Below are 8544 nucleotides of genomic sequence, written 5' to 3'. Positions count from 1 at the left end.
CTCTGATAAAGAGATAAAAAAAAATCTTTAATAAAAAAAGGAAGTATCAATATAAACTCATGATGTATTTTATCCTTAAAAATATGTGACATATGGGGCGCCTGGGTGGCTCAGTGGGTTAAGCCTCTGCCTTTGGCTCAGGTCATGATCTCAGGGTCCTGGGATCGAGCCCCATATTGGGCTCTCTGCTCGGTGGGGAGCCTGCTTCCCCTGCCCCCCACCTGCTGCTCTGCCTACTTGTGATCTCTGTCTGTCAAATAAATAAAATCTTTAAAAAAAAAAATACATGACATAGGGGCGCCTGGATGCCTCAGTCATTAACTGTCTGCCTTCAGCTCAGGTCATGATCCCGGGGTCCTGGGATCGAGCCCCGCACTGGACTCCCTGCTCTGGGGGAAGTCTGATTCTTCCTCTCTCACTTCCCCTGCTTGTGTTCCCTCTCTCACTATCTCTCTCCCTCTGTCAAATAAATAAATAAAATCTTAAAAAAAAAAAGATTTTATTTATTTATTTGACAGAGTGAGAGATCACAAGTAGGCAGAAAGACAGACGGGGTCGGCGTGGGAGAGGAGGCTCCCTGCTGAGCAGAGAACCTGATGTGGGGCTCGATCCCAGGACCCTGAGATCATGACCTGAGCCGAAGGCAGAGGCTTTAACCCACTGAGCCACCCAGGTGCCCCAATAAATAAAATCTTTAAACAAAAATATGTGACATAGATGAATTCATATACAATACAGATTAGATGTAACACATTAGAGGCAAAACAGAAGGTGAGTAAAAGAGCAAGACTATCGTCTTGAATCTGGATGTAAATTGTTACAACCACTTTGGAAAATGATTCCACAATATCTAGGAACAGGAAATATTACACATACCATACGACTCGCTGGCATATATGCTAGAGAAATTCTTAAACAGATAAACCAAGATAAGAGTTATAATAATGCACATGGATATGCTCTCTACAGAAGCTATCAACTAGAAACGACCCAAATAACCACCAACGGTATGATGTGCAGTGTCCTTCACTGGAAGATTATCCAGCAATCCGCATGAATGACTCCAACCACACACAAACACATGAATGAATCTTTAAAATGTAAGACTGGGGGCTCCTGGGTGGCTCAGTGGATTGGGCCTCTGCCTTCAGCTCAGGTCATGATCCCAGGGTTCTGGGATCGAGCCCCACATCGGGCTCTCTGCAACTCGGGGAGCCTGCTTCCCGCCCCCCTCTGTCTCTGCCTGCCTCTCTGCCTATTTGTGATCTCTGTCTGTCAAATAAATAAATAAAATCCTTTAAAAAATAGCATTTTAAAAAATAAATAAATAAAATAACACGTAAGACTGAGCGGAATAAGCACAGAAGAGAGCACACAGTCTGATTTGATTAATATAAGACCATCCCAAAGCGTTCAACACCAGACAATAATCTAAGGACACCTGGTAGCAAAACGAGATGGAAAAGTACAGGGGTAAGGAACACATGAGTCAGACGTGTGGCTATACCTGAGAACATTACAGGGGGATGTCTAGAGCGGGGACACAGGGCACAGGCGGGAGCCAAACTATTCTAATTCTTAAGCTAGGAAGTACATCCATGGGCCTGTTCTTTTCTTTAAATTGTACATATAGGTTTTCTAGCCTCAGTGTACATGATCTATTTCTCAATATGAAATGGAAAAAGATACGGAAAAGCATGACTCCGAGTTAAACCTTGAGAGCAGCACAGAATGAGGGAGACTGGCAAACATGCTCGAACAAGGGGGATCTCGGACATGCTTAGGGGCCCTTCTCTCGGTGACAGTGGCCGGGAGACATGGACTAGGGCAGACCAGTGAGTTTCTGTTCGAGGAGGAGAGAACGTGAGACCACATTTGCTCTTGATGAAGACCTAGGGAAGGATCTTGCCCCAGCCCTGAGCAGGATGGAGAAGGGAGACAACCAGGACCAGACAAGGGGGGCTCAGCGCAGCCCTGAGGGCTGGGAGGAGCCCCTGCAGCACAAAAGGAAGGGTAGAGATGCAGAATGGAGACCCTGGAGGACTTGCATGGAGGGCTGCTCCGAGGGCCCTGGCCCTGGAGACCCACCTCCCACATGGACATGGTCCCGGCAGTGAGGGGCAGGTTTGCAGCTGGCTCGGTGGTCCCTGCCGAGGAGGGAGCTGACCTGAGTCAGGAACTCTGCTGTGACCTCAGAGCCAGATGACTGTCTCCTGGAATAGCAAATCAGGAGCCTAGAGGTCTTCGCACTTCATGCCAACTCTGGGTCTCCGGGTGGTGTGTCCTCTCCCCAGCAGGCGGTCGGTCCCAGCTGTGCAAGAGCAGGTCTCAAGGACACAAGGTGGGCCCACGCGTGCAAAGTCACACCCAGCGTCATTGAAGGGACATGGACATTGTCCCACATAGGGACCCACGTGCAAACCGCAGACCTGCCTTACTCCGTGGTTCGCTCAGCTAAGCGGGACCAGTAACTCGCCTTTTTCTCAGGCTGTTGGCACCTTCCCCGCGTGTCATGGTGGCTGGGGGATAATGACTCTTCGAGACACACCATCCTGGTGAGGACCAATCAATGACTCGTCTCCTTAGAGAGCCCCTTCCTCAGGGGTCTCTTCTGGTTTCCCCTGGAGGTGGCAGCTCCCAGGTAGTGGTGATGCGATCTGTTCCCGGGGCTGGCGGCGCACGGACTCCCAAAGCTGGCTTGTGCAGTGCCGTGGGGACCTCCAGCCCCTGTACCCTTTAGGATCCAGAGCCACTACCCTGGTCCAGTCCACCCCGGGGGCACCCCAGCCTCTAGGGCTGCTGCCACCCCGTCTTTGACTACTGCCCCATCTGCCAGAGAGCGCTCACTCACTCACGCAATAGGGGCACTTACTATGCTCCTATTAGTGTTCTCAGCGCTTTACGTGTACTGACCCATTCACTTCACCAGTATCTCGGGAGTCAGATGCCGGACACGGGGCTGGACCCAGCTGTGGCGACCGCAGTCTCAGACCCTGTCGCTTTGGAGACTGAGGTCTGGGGTAAGACAACCTGGGAATGCCCTTGGTGGGGGAGGGGGGGTACAGGCTTCAGACGAGCCCCTGCATACTTCAAGAAGTCTCCCTGCCCCCACCTCTACCCAACATCCCAACACACCTGCGAGAGCTGGCTGCTTTGGATGCTTCCCCTTGCTTCCCTCCCCTTGGCTTAATGGGCTCTGACCTACTTGTGCCCCATGGCTGCCCTGCAACAGCTTTATTCAGGTCACGGAGATCTCCATCTTTCCGAAGCCCCGCTGCAGACCCCGCCCTTTCTGCAAGGCTTCTGCGGTGCCACCTGAACCCACGCTCCCTTCCCCGCCAGCCCCCCTCACTAGCCGCTGCTGCTCCATCCCTTTTGCCAAGAGTCAGATGTGGGGCCCCTTCCCTTTTCTGTCTCACCCTCCCTCCCTGTGACCTCAGCCATGATTTCGAACCCCTCTCGGTCACCAGCCCTGTGCTCCACACTTAGGTATCCAGCCGCCTGCTCCACATGACAGACAGAGTGAGGTCTGTCCTCTGCCTCCAGATGGCAAAGCAGAATTTTCCATTTACACTCCCACACGGAACCGGTTCTACCACATCTTCCCCTCCAGGGAAGGGGTATCGACCCAGGTGTTCAGTCCAAAACCCAGTGAGTCATTCTTTCTTTCCCCATTCAGACCAAATATGACAATCTTTAAATATGTTTTTGTTTTTTGTTTGTTTGTTTGTTTTAAGATTTATTTATTTATTTATTTGACAGACAGAGAGATCACAAGTAGGCAGAGAGGCAGGCAGAGAGAGAGGGAGAAGCAGGCTCCCTTGCCGAGCAGAGAGCCTGACTTGGGGCTCGATCCCAGGACCCTGAGATCATGACCTGGGCCGAAGGCAGAGGCTTAACCCACTGAGCCATCCAGGCGCCCCTACTTTTTTTTTTTTTTTTTAAGATTTTATTTATTTATTTGACAGACAGAGATCACAAGTAGGCAGAGAGGCAGGCAGAGAGAGAGAGGAAGGGAAGCAGGCTCCCTGCTCAGCAGAGAGCCCGATGTGGGACTCAATCCCAGGACCCTGAGATCATGACCTGAGCCGAAGGCAGAGGCTTAACCCACTGAGCCACCCAGGCGCCCTTTGTTTGTTTTTTAAAAGACAGAGGGGTGTCTGGCTGGCTCAGGCAGGAGAGCATGCCGCTCTTGATCTCTCAGGGTCGTGAGTTTGAGCCCCACGTTGAGTGTAAAGATTACTTAAAAATAGTCTCTAGGGTGCCTGGGTGGTTCGGTCGGTTAAGCAGCTGCCTTCGGCTCAGGTCATGATCCCAGGGTCCTGGGATCGAGCCCCGCATCAGGCTCCCTGCTCAGCTCTCCTCCTCTCCCTCTCCTTCTGCCTACTTGCTATCTCTCTGCCAAGTTTAAAAAAAAAAAAACAATCTTTAAACATAAATAAATAAAAAAGACAGAGAAGGAAGAAGAAGGGGACAGGGAGGAAGGGAGGAAAGGGGCCCCCTCACAGCTAAATGCAACCTTTCCCCCCGACCCCTAGCCTCAAGACCCCATCATCCCCACCCCGGGTTCCCCTAGGACCCCAGGACCCCTCACCCACACATGTGGTTCCTGACCCCCATGCACAACAGGGTGGACCCCCCCGCCCCACTCCCAGTCCACGTGGTACTGGCCTGGTCAGTCTGTGTCCTCACAGACACAGCCTTCTCAGCCAGCGGGCCTTCCTCCACTCCCCACAAGGTCTGTTCCCCACATCGGAGGAAGACCCCCTCCCCAGGGTCACAGTCCACCGCCGGCATGGTGGGGGTGGCAGGAGAGAGACCCCCTCTGGCGACACGGACAGCAGCTTGGGGCTGAAACCTACCCCAGGCCAAGGGCCCTGCGGAAGAGGCTGGCCAATCCTCTCAGTGCTGCTGGCCCCGGGTGGAAGAGGCTGTTTCCCAGACAATCTTGGATTGAAGGAGGCTGAGTAAACCCTGCGCCGGGGGAAAAACCCCTCCTGGGCTCCAGCCCCAGCTTGAGGGTCCACAAAGCTGACTGAGGATGGGCACAGGTGGCCCGGGCGCTGTCCCAGATACGTGAGCCGGCTTCATCACACTGGTGCCTCGGCCAGATGTGTGGCTGGTAGGTTCGGGCCCATAAGACAGTCACACACCCCATGGGCCGGGCAGGTGTGTGTGGCATGCAGGTGTGGAGAGAATGTGCCTGGGCGGGGGATAGCAGGAGTGACAGCAGCAGTGCTGCTGGCCGCTTCCCTGCCAAGTCCAGATGTTTCAGGACCACAGTCCTCCCAGCCCACAGGAGCCCAGGGGGGCCCATGTCCTCTGCAAGACAGGAAAAGGCCAATTGTGACGCCCCCCCCACCCGCACCCCCAGGTTCCAGGGCAGCCCAGCAGTGTGCTCAGGGCCAGAGAACAAAGATGGACAGGGAGAAGGCACCTGCCCCAACAGCTACGTCCCTCTCAGGTTCTCCAGGTTCCCTGGGACCCCACACCCTTCCTGGGCTCTGTCTCCAGGAACCAGGCACCTGGCCAGTACCCATTGCCTCAGGATGGTCCTGCAACCCCAGGAGACACTGTCACACACAATCCCAATCCCTCTCCAGATTGTTCTGGAGGAGCCCCCCCACCTCCACCCAGGCCCCATCGGCCCCTCCTTTCTCTTAGCCCCCCCACCTCAGCCCAAGCATGCACTGGGGTCTCCCAGCCAGGGACCGCCCCCCCAAGCCCACTCAGGGTGCGCAGAGCCCTAATGCCCACACACCATGCAGGGTGATGTCCTCCAGGGCAGCCCTGGGTGGAAGGTCACTGGCGAACCCCCAGACCCACCCTCAGATCCCAACCCACGGCCCTGCGGAGCTCCTGCAGGCTGAGCCTCCTCCTACCCCCACAGCTGCCACAGCCCTCTCCTCTCCTGGGGAGCACCTGCTAACTAGAGGCGAGATGGGGGTTGGCGTGGGAGAAGCTGGTGGTGAGCAGAGCCCCACACATCTCTACTTCTCCCCGTCAGCGCCACAGACTGGCCCACAGACCCCACATCATTGCTTGGCCCACGCTGCTCTCCAGAATTCTGCTTCTGTGGGTTTCCATGCCCTGCCCCTCCCAGGTCCCATGAACACTCCCCCAGCTGCGCGCCCCTTCTAGCCCCTCCAGAGCAAGACCACAGAAGGCGCTCAAGTTCCTCTGCAGCTCAGCCCACTCTCATCTTTGTTTTCTGGCCAGAGAGCGGCAGGAAGCGCTGCCCAGGAGGGCTCAGCACCATCCCCTGCTACCCTAGGACTGGGAAGGCACCCCTAGCCCACAACCCACTCCCAGAGCCCTCCCAGACCCCACCATCCCAGACACACACACACACACACCCCAGAGCCTACAGCCAAATACAGGACTTAGGCCTTTTCTGTTTGTGAGCTGGGCCTCCAATGGGTCTCCAAGGCTGAGAACTCATGAAATCACCTGGCTCTGGGGGCACCCCACTGTGTAGGAAGAGTGGGGAAAGGACACCAGGTTCTATTGTCCTTAATTCAATCTCCCTCCCTTTCTTTCTCTGCCTCTTGCTCGTTGACTCTCAATATCCTTCTCAATCTCTCCCTACCATTCTCTCACTCCGTCATACAATGTCTCTCTCTCTCTCACCATCTGTCCTGATCAGTCTCTCAGGCTCTCTCTCAAACATGCACTCACTCACGTCTTTCTCAATATCTCAAGGACTCTCTCTCTCTTTTCTCACACACGCGCACACACACACACACACACACGCACACAGAGCAGGGGACCCAGCACTCAAAGGTCTGCTCTAGGCAGGAGGACTGAACCAGGGCCCCAGCACAAAGGCATGCGTGGGAGTACCCCCGGGACACCCCTGCACACACCTGATATGCAGCGTGTACAGCATCAGTGCGAACCCCTACTCTTAGGTCTTTACATCCCACATGTGGCTCCTCGACTGGGTAACTAAGGCTGCCCTTGGCCTTGCAAACCAATGGGTAGTGGGGTCCTGAGTTGAGACCCTAAAGGTCAGAGCAGCATGGAGACAAGAGTGAACGGCCAGACAGATCCCAGCCTAGAGAGCTCACTGTTTAGTGAGGAGACAGACATCAATATGACGCATAAAGTACAGCGGTGGCCAAAGGCACAGTTGGTGCTACCAGGTGCCAACATCCGGGAAGACATCCTAGGGGCAGGTGGGTCTGGCACCCAGGCCTGGATGGTCATGGGTCATCTGCCTAGGTCAGAGTCTGACTCTCATACTGCTCCCTCAGTCTCAACAACCATCAGGTCCACATAACTCCTGAAAACCGACTGGAAGATGCTGCTTTTGGAAAACAAGCTTGGAGAGCAGGGACCCCAAATTCTGGGTTTTCAGTGACGTGTAATGCCTGGAAGCCTGGCTTATTCCTGTGGCCGAGAGCTGAAGGAGTTAACCAGGAAGGAAAGTGTTGAACAGAGAGTGGATCCAAGTAGAGGGAACAGCCTGTGCAAAGGCTCTGTCGTAAGGGACAGTGGCGGTCACAAGTCCTGACGGAGGCGATACAGAACCCTGGGGCCCAGAGAAAAAGAGCCAAGTATGGCCAGAGATGAGGCCACTGCTGCCTAGGGTCACGCATTCCTTTGCTCCTGACTTGCCACAAAGCACAGCCCATGAACTCAGAGTGGGGCTCCACACTGTAAGGACTCAGGCCGGCTGGATAAGGGAAGCCTGGTACCCAGGCTACAGTGGGAGTGCGAAACGATGGCTACCTCCACAGCACACACAAAGGAAGAGAAACGAGCAGGGCTGAGTTTGCAGCAAGGAGAAACCAAGAGCAAAGCAGCTCTGACATCAGAAACAAAAAAGAGGGCAACCAGAAGAAAGCTTTGCAGTAACTGGGCTGGAAAGCAAGAGTCCAGCTCGAGAGTCAGAGAAAGCTAGAAACAGCTTTCCCATTCCTGAAATGTACTCTCTCTTGCCCCGTTGAGATCACCGCCTCCAAGAAAGCATCCCATCTTGTCGAAGTCCCTTCTCAGAAAACACCCACTTCCCCATCCCAGGACAACCTCTGCAGTTGAAATAAATACTTGGTTAATGCCAAACTACCCGCGTATTTGCCGCCTCCGCCCACCAGGGGGCCCCCCAGCCTCAGGCCTCAGCCCAGCTGGCCCCCAGGGGCCGCCGCTTCCTCTCCAAAGAATCCCAAAAGGTAATCCGAAGCAAAGGCAATGTTCTGATTCCTACAGCCTTGCTTTCAGGGCTGTGACCCTACAAGCAAAGAGACCATATATAATAGGAGAGGCCAAGAGCAGTAGCCAGGAGCAGGTCGTTCCGGGTCTCACCCGAACCTCACTGGCATTTCAGGCACAAATGGACTTAAGTCAAAATATCCCACTGATGGTTTATCATGCCTCGGGTCTCTTGCCGCAGGGAAGAGACCCACGGGTGCAAATCCAACATAAGTCACCGCCGAGAGGTCCCAGCTTCCCAGTGCTGATGTGTCTTTCAGAGAAAGAAAATCAATCGGCATTTTCCCAAATCACATTTCATTAGGTCACTGCTCTTCATTCAGACACGGA

General features: G+C 54.3%; 1 long non-coding RNA gene across 1 annotated transcript; it reads left to right on the top strand.

Moving 5' to 3' along the window:
• Window positions 1-2060: 2060 nt before the first annotated feature.
• On the top strand, window positions 2061-8532 carry LOC309852324. The gene is made up of 2 exons (XR_014305173.1): window positions 2061-3020; window positions 7257-8532. It is a non-coding gene; the product is annotated as an uncharacterized lncRNA (long non-coding RNA).
• Window positions 8533-8544: the final 12 nt, after the last annotated feature.

This window comes from Mustela nivalis, assembly GCF_964662115.1.
Source record: "Mustela nivalis genome assembly, chromosome: 18".
NCBI lineage: Eukaryota > Metazoa > Chordata > Mammalia > Carnivora > Mustelidae > Mustela > Mustela nivalis.
Note: the sequence above shows the minus strand (reverse complement) of the source record. Positions and strands in the feature narration are given on the sequence as shown.